At 52.8% G+C, this 14,207-nt stretch overlaps 1 protein-coding gene across 1 annotated transcript in view; it reads right to left on the reverse strand.

Moving 5' to 3' along the window:
* The window catches only part of TRAPPC9 (trafficking protein particle complex subunit 9), a 568,317-nt gene that overhangs the window by 38,610 nt on the left and 515,500 nt on the right, over positions 1 to 14,207 (reverse strand). The window lies entirely within an intron of this gene.

Genomic DNA, 14,207 nt, shown 5'->3' on the forward strand with positions numbered 1-14,207 from the left:
TTCCCTCCTCCCTCTGCCTCAGCTTCTGCCCACTGCAGCTAACCTGTAGCCCTTGCCCACAGAGGCCTCCAGGTTGCTGTCCACAGACACTTGTACCAGTAAGAGAGGGTTTCATGGCCAAATGGTGTTCTTGGTTACACAGGGGGACAGGATTCTGTCACATGGCACTTCCTGGAGCCTTGAGCATGGGTGGAGAGATGCTTCTCCACAGGGGTGATGCTGGGCAGCATTCCAAACACAGGTGGGCACGGGGCTCACTAGGGGATGCACTTTGGGAAACCCAGGTGTGAGCCCTGGCCAGACTCCGTGAGTTCCCCAGAGCAGGGCAACTTCCTGGCCTCTCTGGACAGTTCACCTGCTCCCCTTCACGGGCACTGCTGGTGCACCTGGTGTCCACCTGGGGTCTCCTGGGGCTGAGCCTGTGCCAGCCCCTGCTCCACCCAGAGGCTCTGGGGGCAGGTGCTACCTAAAGACAACCAAGCTGGTGCCCCCCTGCAGGAGTGGCCTTTCCTCGCAGGTGAGCAGCAGTGGGTTGCAGAGCATTCTACACTAATGGCCTCGTGTGGTGGCAGAGGCTGTCCCCTCCATGAGTTGCCTACACTAGGTTCCCGCCTGACCACATGCATCCAGCTCCTCCCCCAAATCCCAGGGGAGCCCAGGGAACTCAGAGCACATGTCAAGCTCCTGCTCCCGCCAGGCGTCTGCCATGCCCCAGCCTGCCTCAGCCTCTCACTGCCTGGGAAGAGAGACCTTACCAGGGTCTTTGGGGAGACATCAGGTGATAGGCAGGCACAAAAAAGTGCCTTCTGGCACCAAGCCCAGCTCCTTCCACCCCAAGATCAGGGAGTTAAGCACCTGGCCTGTAGCGGGTGGGCAGGGGGCTCCCTGGTCCTGGAGCAGTGCAGATCCTGCCCTCTTTTGTGAGGCTTGAATCCTGCCCAGGACCCTATTTCCCAGCCATCACAGTAGGATAAGGCACTCCCAGAAGCTGGGCAAGCAGACAGCCATGCCGTGTGTGCTGTCAATTCGGTGTTGTTCAGACACAGAGGCTCTAAACACGAGTCAGGGCACACGATCCCCCAGGACCCCGCCATATCTAGCAGCCCCTACTCCCATGCTTCAAACGCAGCTTTTCCCTGGAGCCAGATATGGCTTAATTGCTAGGCAACGCAGCCAACTGGGTCTGTAATCAAAGTCTGGCAGGGAGGGGGGGTGGGGGGTGGGAGGAGGGATGCAGTCCCGAGGTGCACGGGCTGGCAGGTAGTTAGAACAAAACCACAACCTAACCCAAAACCCAGTGTGTGCTGCCAAAGTGCCAGGAAACCACCAGCACTGGCACAGTGCTCCCCGGGTCCAGAGGGGGAGGCGGGCCAGCCAACCTCGAGCCAATCGCCACACCGAGGGCCACCCTCCCAGTGACACAGGGCGAACTGGGATCCCAGTGTGCAGACACTCAGGGTCCTTCCCCGGCGAGCAGTGCTGTGCGTGAGAACCCAGCATCCTCAGCGAGAGCATGGAACGGGCTAGGCGGCGGCACTTCAGTGCTGTCAGAAATATGGCCTTCAAACTTGAGCATACTCACGCAGAACCCTGCCCTGCACTGACGGTGAGCCCTGGGCAGGCACTCATGATGCTGGGCTTGGGGTCTGTGTACCAGCAAAGGGAAGGGGTGGACTCAGAGACATCTGGCGGGTTGCTGCTCCAGCCCTGGTTCTATGAAGTGTGCTCAGGAGCGGGGGCACTGTTGCCCCCCACCTCAGCTAGCAACCACTTATTGAACTCCCTCCCGCCTCTAGAGATTTGCCTATTCTGACATTTCCTGTCAATGGAATCGTGTCAATAGTATGTCAATTTCCTGTCAATGGTATGTGACCACTGGTGACCAGCTCCTTCCACTTAGCGTAATTGTAATGGTTGATTCGAATTGTCACCCTGACTGGATTAAGAGATGCTGATTAAGAGATGGATTAAGAGGCCTCTGGGTGTGTCCCTGAGGGCATGTCTAGAAATGATTGGCATCTGGGATAGAGACTGAAGTGGAGCCCCTCCCTAAGCGTGGGCGGCACTGCCCAATAGGATGGTGGCTTGGACGGACAAAAGCTGGAAGAACTAGGAACAGGTGCGGATGCAGCTCGGCTCTTCCTGAACGGGTTCTTGACTGCTGCTACGATCATCTGAGGATATCGGACTCACTTCTTCACTCGTCCAAAGCAGACTCTGCCACTGATTCTCCAGACAGTTTGCAGAAGCCTTGGTCTTAGACTAGGGCAGCACTGTTGGTCTTTCTTGTTCTGGGGCTTCTGGGTCTTGGACTGTGCAGCTGCTGGTTCTTCCGGCCCTCCAGCTGCAGACGGCCATTGTGGACCACCCAGCTTCTGGTCATGTGAGCTGATCTAATAAATCCCCTTTCTATATCATACTTCCTGTCGATTCTGTTTCTCTAGAGAACCCTGACTAATACAGTAGTGCTTTCCAGGTCTTTCATGTCCATTTCTTTCCATAGCCAATAATGTTCCACCATGTGGATGAGACACACTTGCTCACCTGTTCTCCGGCTGAAGGACATTTAAACTGTGCCCATGCTGGGGCTACTGTGAGCCATGCTGCTAGGAACGCTGGTGTCCCAGCTTCGTGTGAACGTGTGCTTCCGATCCTCCTGCATGCGCACCTGGGAGTAGGACTGCTGGCTTGAACCTGGGAAGGGCTGCTGGCTGCACTGTTGTCCGTGGCAGCCGGACCCTCTTGTGTCCCCACCAGCAGCACACAAGGGCTCCAGCGCTCTCCACACGCCAGCAGCACTTCCTGGTGTCTGTCTTTTGATTCCAGCCAACCTGGCTGGTGAAAGACAGTATCTCACTGTGGATTTGACTTCATTTCCCAAATCACTAGCAGATCACGTTGGGTATCTTTCCTTTGGCTGATTGGTCATCTCAATCTCTTTTGGAAGAAATGTCTATTCAAGCCCTCTGCCCATTTTTAAATCAGGTTGTCTTTTTTGTTGTTGTTGAGTTGTAAGAATTCTTCATATATTCTGGATACCAATCTCTTCTCTTTTTTTTGGAGTTTGAATTTTTATTTATTATTATTATTTAGCTTTTACAGACTGCATTTTGATTCATTGTACACAAATGGGGTACATCATTTCGTTTCTATGGTTGTGCACAATGTAGATTCATACCATTCGTGTAATCATATGTACATAGGGTAATGATGTCTGTCTCATTCCACCATTTTTCATACCCCCTTCCCTTTCATTTTTCTTCTACATATTCTAAAGTTCCCCCATTCTTCTGTCAACCCCCCACCCCCATTATATATCATTCTCTACTTATCAGGGAAAACATTCAGTTCACAATAGCTAGATTGTGGATCCAACCTAGATGCCCTTCAACAGATGAATGGATTAAGAAACTCTGGTATATATACACAATGGAATACTATTCAGCCATAAAGAAGAATAATATTATGGCATTTGCAAATAAATGGATGGAACTGGAGAATATCATGCTAAGTGAAATAAGCCAATCCCAAAAAACAAAAGACCGAATGTTTTCCCTGAGAAGTGGATACCAATCTCTCATTACTTGTATGATTTGCAAATAATTTCTCCCATTCCATAGGTTGTCTTTTCACTTTGATGGTTTCCTTAGAAACACAATGTTTTTGATTTTGTGAAGTCTAATTTATCTATTTTTCCCTTTTTCTTATACGTTTGTGTCCCACCTAGGAAGCCACTGGCAAATCTAAGGTCATGGAGATTAATCCCTGTGTTTTCTTTTAAGACTTTTATAGTTTTAGCTTTTAGATTTAGCTATTTGATTAACTCCATTATTCTGCGTTTGTTCAAAGCCAGTTGTTCAAGCACCATTTGTTTTAAATACTATTCATTCTTTATTAAATTGTCTTGGCAATAATGTTGAAAATCAATTGACTATAAATTCAAGTGTTTATTACTGGACACTCTATTTTATTAAATTGATCTATGTGACTATCCTTATGCCAGTATCATACTTCCTTGATTACTGAGGATCTGTGTAGTTACTTTTGAAACTGGAAAGTGTGAATTGTCCAACTTTGCTCTTCTTCAAGATTATTTTGGCTATTATGGGTCCCTTGAATTTCCATACAAATTTTAGGATCAGCAACTTGTCACTTTCTACCAAGAAGTCAGCTGGGATTTTGACAGGGGTTGGGTTGAGTCTAGATCAATTTGGGGAGTACTGCCATCTTAACAAAATTAAGTCTTCAATCTTCCAATCCATGAGCACAGGATGTCTCTTTAGGCTTTTACAATTTTCATTAATTTCTGTCTATAACGTTTTATAGTTTTCAGTTGCATGTCATGAACTTTCTATGTTAGATTTATTTCTAGGTATTTTATTCTTTTTGCTGCTATTATAAATGGAATTTTCTTCTTCATATCATTTTTGGATCTGCATTGCTAGTGTACAGAAACACAATTGACAGTATATACTAATCTCAAATGGCAACAGAGACTTTAAACAGAGCTGGGAGAAATACTCCCTCAGCGTCCTAAACAGGAGATCGTGGAGATTCAGAGAAAAGGGGTCGCTGTGCACACCCAGGACCAGAACACACGGCCTGAACAGCAATGGCTGCTCCTACTTGTTTGTTTCTTCCAAAGATGGGGAGAGCAGGAGGTTGGGGCAGTGGCCCAGGGGGTGGCCATCTCAGGATGCATGCTGTGAAGGAGGTGGGCCCTGTGAGGGCTGCTGAACTGCGACTCCCTGGTGATGGTGTTGGCCGGTGCTCAGGGGTTACGTTCTGAACAACTCTGGGTCCTGGCCATCAGGCAGTGAATCAGCACAGGAGTGGGATCTGGGCAGGACTCCTGCATTGGTGTCCCAGGCACCAGTGGCTTGAAGTAACAGGCGTTTGCTCTTACAGTTCTGCAGGGCAGCAGACTGAAATCAGTAGCACAGGGCCAAAGTCAAGGTGTTAGCAGGGAATTTTGACAAATAGACATGTGGCCTACCTTCTGCATGCCAGCCACTATTTTAGACACTGGAGATGCAGTAGCAACAAACAAAGTTAAAGTAGACCACATGCTGGGCTCAGATGGCCTAGTAGAGGTGACAGAGCAAAAATAAACACAGGCGAGTAAATACACCCACTGTGCAGATGGACAGATGTCTGTCCTGTGCTGCCATCACTTGTGGGCATGTATTTGGTCCTGGGCAAGATCACTGAGTGCCTCACCACTGCTGTGACTGGGCTCAGCGCCGCTGGGCCCAGCGTGGGAAGGGAAGCCTGAGGTCTGCTACCTACCACCATAAGGGGAACGGGCCGATTATCTGGGACAAGCTAGGATTTTTGGACCTCCAAATCCCAATGGAAATCACGTGTAATTTCACAAAAGTACCACAGGAGAAGGGACAGAATGGGCAAGGTTCTGGATCTTTCCACAGGAGCCACAGAAAACCCAATTGTAAAGCTGGTGAACACAGTCAGGTACCAAAAGAGGAGATGCATAAACCAGCAATCATGCTGCAAAGCGGTCAGGACGTGAGGCACAGGGACAACAGGAGCATGGAGGCTCCCCTGCAGGCTGGGGCTGGGGTGAGTTTGTGGACTCCTGCTCCTGTGGCCCCTGTTAAGTGAACGAGGCAAAAGTGAAGACACTGAGCTCGAACAGGGAGCCGTGAAAGGGGGGAAGTGGGCAGGGCCTCGGGGTATGAGTGGGGGTTTGCGCGCCGGCCAGAAGGCTTGACTTTAGAGCTGGGTTGGAGCTACTCAGCAGCACGCAGGCACTGCCAGAAGTCACAGTGAGACCCTCAGCTGTGGTGCTGCCTCCTCTCTTCCTGCTGCCCTTCATCCCCACCTCTTGAGCACCAATCAGCTAGTCAGTGGGATGTGCAGAGCATGCAGATGCTTAGCACCTGCTCTGCCACATCACACTTCCCCTCCAATTCCAAACGGGACCTGGAGCATCTACCCGGGAGTCTCCAGGGCCTGTGCAAGTAGCTGTGGACCTCCCTGCGGGGCCCCAGAGGCCCCTCCTCCCTGGGTGCTCAGGCGGGACCGGCTCCAGGGCACTGAGCCCACGAGGACCCTCTGCCCAGCTTGGGTCAGCACAGGTGTTCTGGACACCCTCCCGGCGACAGGGAGGCCCGTGGGGCAGGATCTGCTCTGGCACAAATGCACTTGGAAGAGCATGCCCAGAGCTAAACATGGGCAGCAGCTCAGTGCCACACAGGTGGGACCAGCTCTTTACGTGGGGGAGGGAAGGGTCTCCCAGGGACTTGAGACCCTGGTCTTGTGAGGGGCACTGGGGCAGGGAAGGAGAAAGATGGCCAGAGGAGGGGTCCTACCCTGGCTCCTGCCACCACCCAGGGGGACTTTGGACTCTGTTTCTCCATCTTTAAAACAGGATTATACTGACTGGCTCCCAGGACTGCTGTGAAGGTGAACCTCACGGCAATAACAAGCTTGGTTCTGTGAGACGCTTATGTTGGCCCAAGAGGACAAGGGGCAGCAGCCTCCTCTACAGGCGAGACGGCAGCCTGTTTATCTGGAGGACAAGGGGACATCCTCTATGCAGAACGTTGTTTGGAAACAGTGACTGTGGTTACCCCCGGGACTCACAGTCGCTCTCCAACCAGCAAGTTGAAGCTTCAGGGCACAAGTATCTGCAGAGCATGGGACACAGACTGTGCACCAAGGGTGCTGTGCCCACACAGGTGTGCGTATGTGCTCTGCATGTCTGGGTGTAAGTGTGCTTGTGTTCTTTGCATGTGAGTCTGTGTGTATGTGCTCGTGTGCAGTGTGCCCACGTGTTGTGCATGTATGTGTGCACTGTATTCATACTGTGTGTGTACATGTGTTTGTGTGTGTGTGTTGCCAGGAGCCTTGGCAAGCTCTTTCCAAGCACAGGCCTCTTGGGAAGACATCTGGACAGTTAGAACAGCTAGTCCCCTGCCTGCCCCTGACTCCTGCCCATGGAACTCCAGCCCTGCACTGCTGCCCAGGAGAGGTGGTGAAGGGTCCCATCTCTGCTGGTTCCCACAAAGCGCCAGGGGGCACAGGCATGTCGCCCAGGACCCCATGCCTAGACAGTGCAAGACAGGGACACTCGGACTCACAATCACTGGGCAGGACAGTGGAGCCAGGAACCCGGCCTGGAGCAGCCCGCTGTGTGACCTGTGCACACAAGGACCCAACAGGCGAGGGCCACGCCCAGAAGTCAGCTGGGCACACATCAGTCAGCACACATCAGAGATCGATAGATGTTGGTTCATCTCTTTCCCGACTTGCCAGCCAGAGGTCTGCCCAAGGACAGCGTGCTGCAAGCGCGGCTGGGGGCAGCCTGCTACTCAGGATGGACGTGGCCCTCCAGCTTCTGTTTTCTGAGTCCACTGATCCACTCTGCTGCCTCCCAGGAGACCAGGCTACAGCTGGGGTTTTTGTTCAGTGACTTTGGCAGCCATTACAAATAAATGTCACAGAGCTTTCAGTGGAGTCTGCCACTGAAGCCAAGATGTGCCCGGTGTACCCTCAGCAGCAGCCCCCACATCTGCAGACCCCACACCACACCCTCCTGCCAGTACGGCTCAGCCGCGGCACTTGGTGCTCTCACTGCAGGCCTCTTGCCTGCTGCCTCATTCTCAGAGGACGCTCCATGCCCACGGTGCCCGTCTTCAGTCTCACAGAGCAGCTCGCTCAGCCCATCTCCAGGGAGGGGTCCTCAAGCTGGGAGCAGGATGGAGCCGGAGGGAGACATCTCAGCTGGGGTGCTAAGGGTCAGACTAAAGCCCTTCCCTGCCTCCTCTGAGCATCTCCCCCACATGGAACCCTCTGGAGACTCCTTGGAGTCTCGGCCAAGGGGCCAGTGCCCCTGACTATTGGCCCAGGTGCAGAGCAGGTGTGTCCCAAGGCCTTGGTGGCCTCTGTGGGCTATGGACTGAGCCTGGTAGACAGCGGGGAGAGTGGGAGCAAGGGTGTGACTGAGCTGCCTTCTGCCCTGAAGTCCAAGTCTAGGCAGTTCATTTACCTGGCCACCTCATCTAGCCTCCTCCGCAAACAGTACACTCATCAAGGCAAGGGTTAGGCCTGTAGACCTGGCGGGCCTGCCCTTATCAGCTGTGCACTGGAACCTGTTTGTTCTGTTACTTGTTGAGAAAACACTTACTGAGCGTCCAGTGTGTGCCAGGCCCTGTGCTTGGCTCTTCCATTCTGTAAAACAGGGCCAGCCTTCTCTATTTTCAGGGTCAGTGAATTAATTATTTCCAAGTGGAATATACTTTGACAAAATGCAGTGTCCACGAAAGGAATTATAAAAGGAGTTCTTAGTAGGAGTGAAAAGGCTGGTAACTCCTGATGTGTGTTAAAAAGATCAACCACATACCCAGAGAATCTGGCCCCAGAGGACAGTTATTAAGTATGGACGCCACTGAGCACAGGACAGCTCAGGACGTGCTTTAAAGCACCAGGAGGTCCACTCCAGACTGGACTGCAGTCCAAGCCTATAAGGATCTCAATGCATAAAAGTGGCTAATACTCGCCTACAATCATGTCGTGTCCACACAAGGACACCTGCAGAGGTAACCATGTGCATGAGTCCACCGCGAACAAAGCCCTGACTCCTTAGCACGGCGTTCGAGGATTCTCCATGCAGCTCTCCGCATGGTGTGAACCCAGAGCTTTCCGCCTGCAGTCCTACTAGGTACCAGGCTGACAGGACTTGACTCCCTACCATCCGACAGAACTGCTTCTACTCCAGGTAACCAAGAGGAATCCAAGGCTCAGAGGGACTGGTTGCTCCCTACAGCCAGAGGGAGCAGTGGACTGTTGCCACTTTCTTTGTGGGGTCTCACGGTCTCTGCTTCTTCCTGCAGGAGGGTGGGCTGGATTTCCCTCCTATGTGGGTGCAGGTCAAACTGATTCAATGGCTGGAGACAGAGGTTCCCTGCTTCTCTCCCATCACTGCCAGCCAAGGTGCAGATGCATGAACTTGACTACCTGGGGTCCAGAGGACATGACCAGGAGACCTGACACACACCAGTGCTGGGACCCAGCTGCTGACCTAGAGCTGCAGGCGAGAGCACTCAGAGCCCCGAGCAGGTGAGCCACTCCAGGTGAGGCTCAGTGCCAAGTTGCCCTCTGCTGCTCATTCAGTGTGCACAGAGGCTGGTGATGAGCCTTAATGGAAAAGACATGGTACGGAACCTGCTGCAGGGCTTGGTGCGACTCTGTTCATGCAGACAGTGTGGCCCTGTGGGGACCCGAGGTAGCCCTGGGCTCTGGCTTTGCCTACGATGGGCTGGACTTGGAAGATAGGGGATTTCCTGGTGCACACCCAGGGTCTCCCATAGTGGAGGCTAAAGCGTCCCCATAGTTGGGTGTCAGGAGCCTGGTGGACACAAAAAGAAGATAAGAGGTAGGAAACTGAAGGAGCCCAGAGGTCACAGGGGGGCACAAGTGGGTTCTGCTTGAGTTCTAAAGATCATTTCTACACCTTGAGATGCACTTCATGGCCATGTAGCCCCACTGAGTGTGCACACTTAAGGTCTCAGAGTATTCAGGGCTGTGTGGCTGTCAGCACTGTTTAACTCTAGAACGTTTCTACCTCTCCATCTCCTCCAGGAGACACCCTGTTCCCACCCATGGTGACCTCCAATCCTTTCCAACACTGCCAATCTGCTTTCTATCTCTATGGATTTACGATTCTAGATGTTTCACATCAGTGGAAATGGAATATTCTGCCTTTTCTGTTCAGCTTCCTTCACTTAGCAGAATATTCTTGAACATTCACCATTTTTAGCATATATCAGTAGGCCATTCCTGTTTATGACTGAGTGGTACTCCACTGTGCTGACCACCAACCCAGCAGGAGACACACAGGCCTGCTGTCGGCCATGCCTCCATTAACACAGAGCAGTGACATGCTATTATGGTTTGGATGTCAGGTGTCCCCAAAAGCTCACGTGTGAGACAGGACAGGAAGGTTCAGAAGAGAAAAGATTGGGTTGTGAGTCTTAACCCAAATAGTGAATTGATCCCTGATGAGATTAACTGAGTGGTAACTGAGGCAGGTAGGGTATGGCTGGAGGAGGTGGGAATTGGGGCGTGGCTATGGGGTATATATTTTGTATCCGGAGTGTGGAGACTCTTTCCCTCTCTTTCTCTGCTTCCTGATGATGTGAGCTGCTTCCCTCTGCCACGATCTTCCGCCAAGATGTCTAGCCTCACCTCGAGCCCCGCCAGAGGAACAAAGCCAGCTGTCTATGAGTTGAGACCTCTCAAACTGTGAGCCCTCAAGTAAAGCTTTCCTCCTCTACAATTGTTCTGGTTGGATCTTTTAGTCACAGCAGTGGGAAAAGCAGACTAAAACAGAAATCGGTACCAAGAAGTGGGGTCGTTGCTGTGACTAACCTGACCATGTGTTTCGGAAGATTTTGGAACTTCGTGGAATTGGGGGAGGAATGTTGAGACGGATAGCACTGCAGTCTGGAAATGCTTTCGACCGCAGAGATTAATGGCTGATTCGGCTGGGGGCTCAGAAGACCAGAATGGTGAGGGGACAGTGATCAGTGAACCCGGCTCAAGAGGGTTCAGAAAAGGAGGCCTCTGTTGGAATTTGGAGTAGAGGCCATTCGTGTTAGGTCCTGGCTGACAAGTTGTCTGGATTTTGCCCCTGTCCTGAGACTTTCTGCGAGGCTGATTTTAGAAGAGATGGACTTCTTCATCCGGCCGAAGAAATGTCCAGGCAGCTTAGCATTCAGGCAGTGGCTTGGATATTGCTGGTGGCTTTTAGCCAAATTCACTGTGATGATCAGGAGCAGAAAACAGAGCAGAAAGATTGGGAACAAGTGAACTTGAAAGGCTGGAGTAAAACTAGGGCTAAGGAAGTCACAGCTGTTAAAGACATTACTGCCACTACAGAAATGCTAAGGACTTTGAGAGACAATAAGAAAGATGGCTTGAGGGCACCTCAGGAGCTGGCAAGACCACACCCATCTCAAGCCCAAGGGAATAAAGGTGAAAATTCTCTGGAGAAGAGACCAGTGGGGCACCCTTCTTGCACAAGGGAGCCTAGGAAGGTTTTTCAACATGCTCAGCCACCCAGGCACTCAGAGGCTGCTGCAGCCAGGGTCCCCGGAGGCTTGGCTACTGCCCGAGATGGCAGCAGACTTTGGTGTGGATCACATGGTGCTGGTTCTACAGGAAAGCAGGATGCTGGATTTAGGGGGTCATGGAGGCTACCACCAAGGTTTCAGAGGAAGGCCTGGGAGGTCAGGCAAAGCGCAGCAGGGTCAGCGTGAGAAGTCAAAGTGTGGTGATGTGAGGAGGAAGCCGAAGCTGCAGTGGAGACCCCGAGATTAAGGAATGCCAGCAACATGGGACATCGTCCTAGGAAAGCCGCAGGAGTGGAGCAGAGACAAGCCAACAGGAAGGTCACTTGGGCTGCAACAAGGCCACAGGGGCAGAACGACAGGATCCCCTTGGAGAGAACATCAGGATGTCATGTGCCCCAGGTGCCGGCCATGGAGCTCTAGGACCTGCTTCCCCAGCTGGATTTCAGTCTTGCTTCGGTCCCATCCCTTCTTTCTATGCTCCTATTTTTGTAAATGGAAATGTTTACTCAGCTCCTTTATATGCTGGATATTTGTGAATTGCTTTTAATTTTATGGGAGCTCACAATATGAGATTGCCTTGAGCCTCAGAGAAAACTTTGGACTTGAACTTTGAGCAATCTCAGAACCGCTGAGACTGGGGATTTGTGGAAATGGACAAAATATATTTTGCATTGTCAGATGAGTGTGAGTTTTGGGGGGACAGGGGCAGAATGTTATGGTTTGGAGGTGAGGTGTCCCTGAAAAGCTCATATGTGAGACAATACAGGAAGGTTCAGAGGAGAAATGACTGGGTTGTGAGAGTGTTAACTGAATCAGTGAATGAAGCCCTGATGGGAGTAACTGTAGTGCTGGGTGTGGCTGGAGGAGGTGGGAATCAGGGCGTGGCTATGGGGTATATATTTTGCATCTGGAGAGTGGAGACTCTCTCTCTCTGCTTTCTGATGATACCAGCTGCTTCCCTCTGCCACACTCTTCTGCTATGATGTTCAGTCTCACCTCGAGCTCTGAGGAATGGAGCCAGCTGTCTATGGATTGAGACCTCTGAAACCGTGAGCCCTCAAATAAATTCTTCCTCCTCCACAAGTGTTCTTGTCAGATCTTTTAGTCACAGCAGCAAGGAAAGCTGCCTAGAACACATGCCTGACCATAAGCCCCTGTATTCTCTCTCCACCTTGCACCCAGCAGGGGCTCCAATGGACACACACCAAACATCCACTGACGAAATGCTTTATTCCCAAAACATCTGACTGATGACCTATCCAGAACAATGAAACAAACTCCCAGCCCAGATAATTCACTCAATTTGTCCCCTTGGCACTTAACACAAGGAGGAGGAAAGAGCCACCTCTAACATGGCTCCCACAGGCAAAGGCGGACCTGGCTGTATGCCGTGAGTCCCATCCCTGCCATTCAGATGCAAGGACACAGTGGCTGGGAGGGAAGTGGCCTCCTGGACGCCTGCCCACAGGCTGACAGAGCCAGGGTGAGCAGGCTGGGAGCTGGAGAACTGTGGAAGTTACCAGGAGCCCGCAGGCGATTCCCTGGCACATGTAGGGCTGGTGTCAAATTGCCTAGTGTGGACGCACAGTCAGCTGCAACCTCCCTGAGGAACGAGCCCTGGGCAATCACCTTTGGCCTTAGTCTCTGTCCCACTGTGGTGCAGGACACGGGCCTAAGGCTCCCAGCTGGCAGCTGGGGTCCTCCGAAACCTCAACTGGCTGACACCCACCTCGTGCCTCCTTTTCCCCAACGGATTCTAACTGGAGTCCCCAGATGCCAACAGCACCGTCCCAAAGGCACTAGGCACATTGTAACCACAGCCACCCAACGCTCACACCACAGCAGCCACACGGGGCCAGCGAGGAGCCCGCCGCCAGCTGCCCAAGGCCCGTGAAGCCCGCTGAGAACAGCACGTTACGGAGCAGTCGCCCTGCGCACTCAGGCAGGGAATGCAGAAGGCACTGCCTGCAGCTTGGCATGCTGACTGACCAGGAATCGGTGGGCAGATGGAGACACGCACACCAGGAGAGCCGACATAGTCAAACCCAACCCACACAGACCTCTGTCCCTGCAGAAGCCAAGAGGCAACACTGGGGGGACACCAGAGACCCCTGGAACAACAGTGAGGGGACACAGGGCATGAGGAGAACGCCGGAGCAACAGTGCGGGACACGAGGGATGAGGAGACCCCAGGAGCAACAGTGCAGGACACGAGGGATGAGGAGACCCCAGGAGCAACAGTGAGGGGACACGAGGGATGAGGAGACCCCAGGAGCAACAGTGAGGGGACACGAGGGATGAGGAGACCCCAGGAGCAACAGTGAGGGGACACGAGGGATGAGGAGACCCCAGGAGCAACAGTGAGGGGACATGAGGGATGAGGAGACCCCAGGAGCAACAGTGAGGGGACACGAGGGATGAGGAGACCCCAGGAGCAACAGTGAGCGACACTAGGGATGAGGAGACCCCAGGAGCAACAGTGAGGGGACACGAGGGATGAGGAGACCCCAGGAGCAACAGTGAGCGACACTAGGGATGAGGAGACCCCAGGAGCAACAGTGAGTGACACTAGGGATGAGGAGACCCCAGGAGCAACAGTGAGGGGACACTAGGGATGAGGAGACCCCAGGAGCAACAGTGAGGGGACACAGGGCATGAGGAGACCCCAGGAGCAACAGTGAGGGGACACGAGGGATGAGGAGACCCCAGGAGCAACAGTGAGGGGACACGAGGGATGAGGAGACCCCAGGAGCAACAGTGAGCGACACTAGGGATGAGGAGACCCCAGGAGCAACAGTGAGGGGACACGAGGGATGAGGAGACCCCAGGAGCAACAGTGAGCGACACTAGGGATGAGGAGACCCCAGGAGCAACAGTGAGTGACACTAGGGATGAGGAGACCCCAGGAGCAACAGTGAGGGGACACTAGGGATGAGGAGACCCCAGGAGCAACAGTGCAGGACACGAGGGATGAGGAGACCCCAGGAGCAACAGTGAGGGGACACAGGGCATGAGGAAACTCGTGACAGGAGTTGACACGCAGGTTTGCAGCCTCCTGGGAAAGTGTGCAGACCGTGTGGAAGAGGGCAGCTGGTCCTGGGAGAAGCAAAG

This window comes from Sciurus vulgaris, assembly GCF_902686455.1.
Source record: "Sciurus vulgaris genome assembly, chromosome: 1".
Lineage (NCBI taxonomy): Eukaryota > Metazoa > Chordata > Mammalia > Rodentia > Sciuridae > Sciurus > Sciurus vulgaris.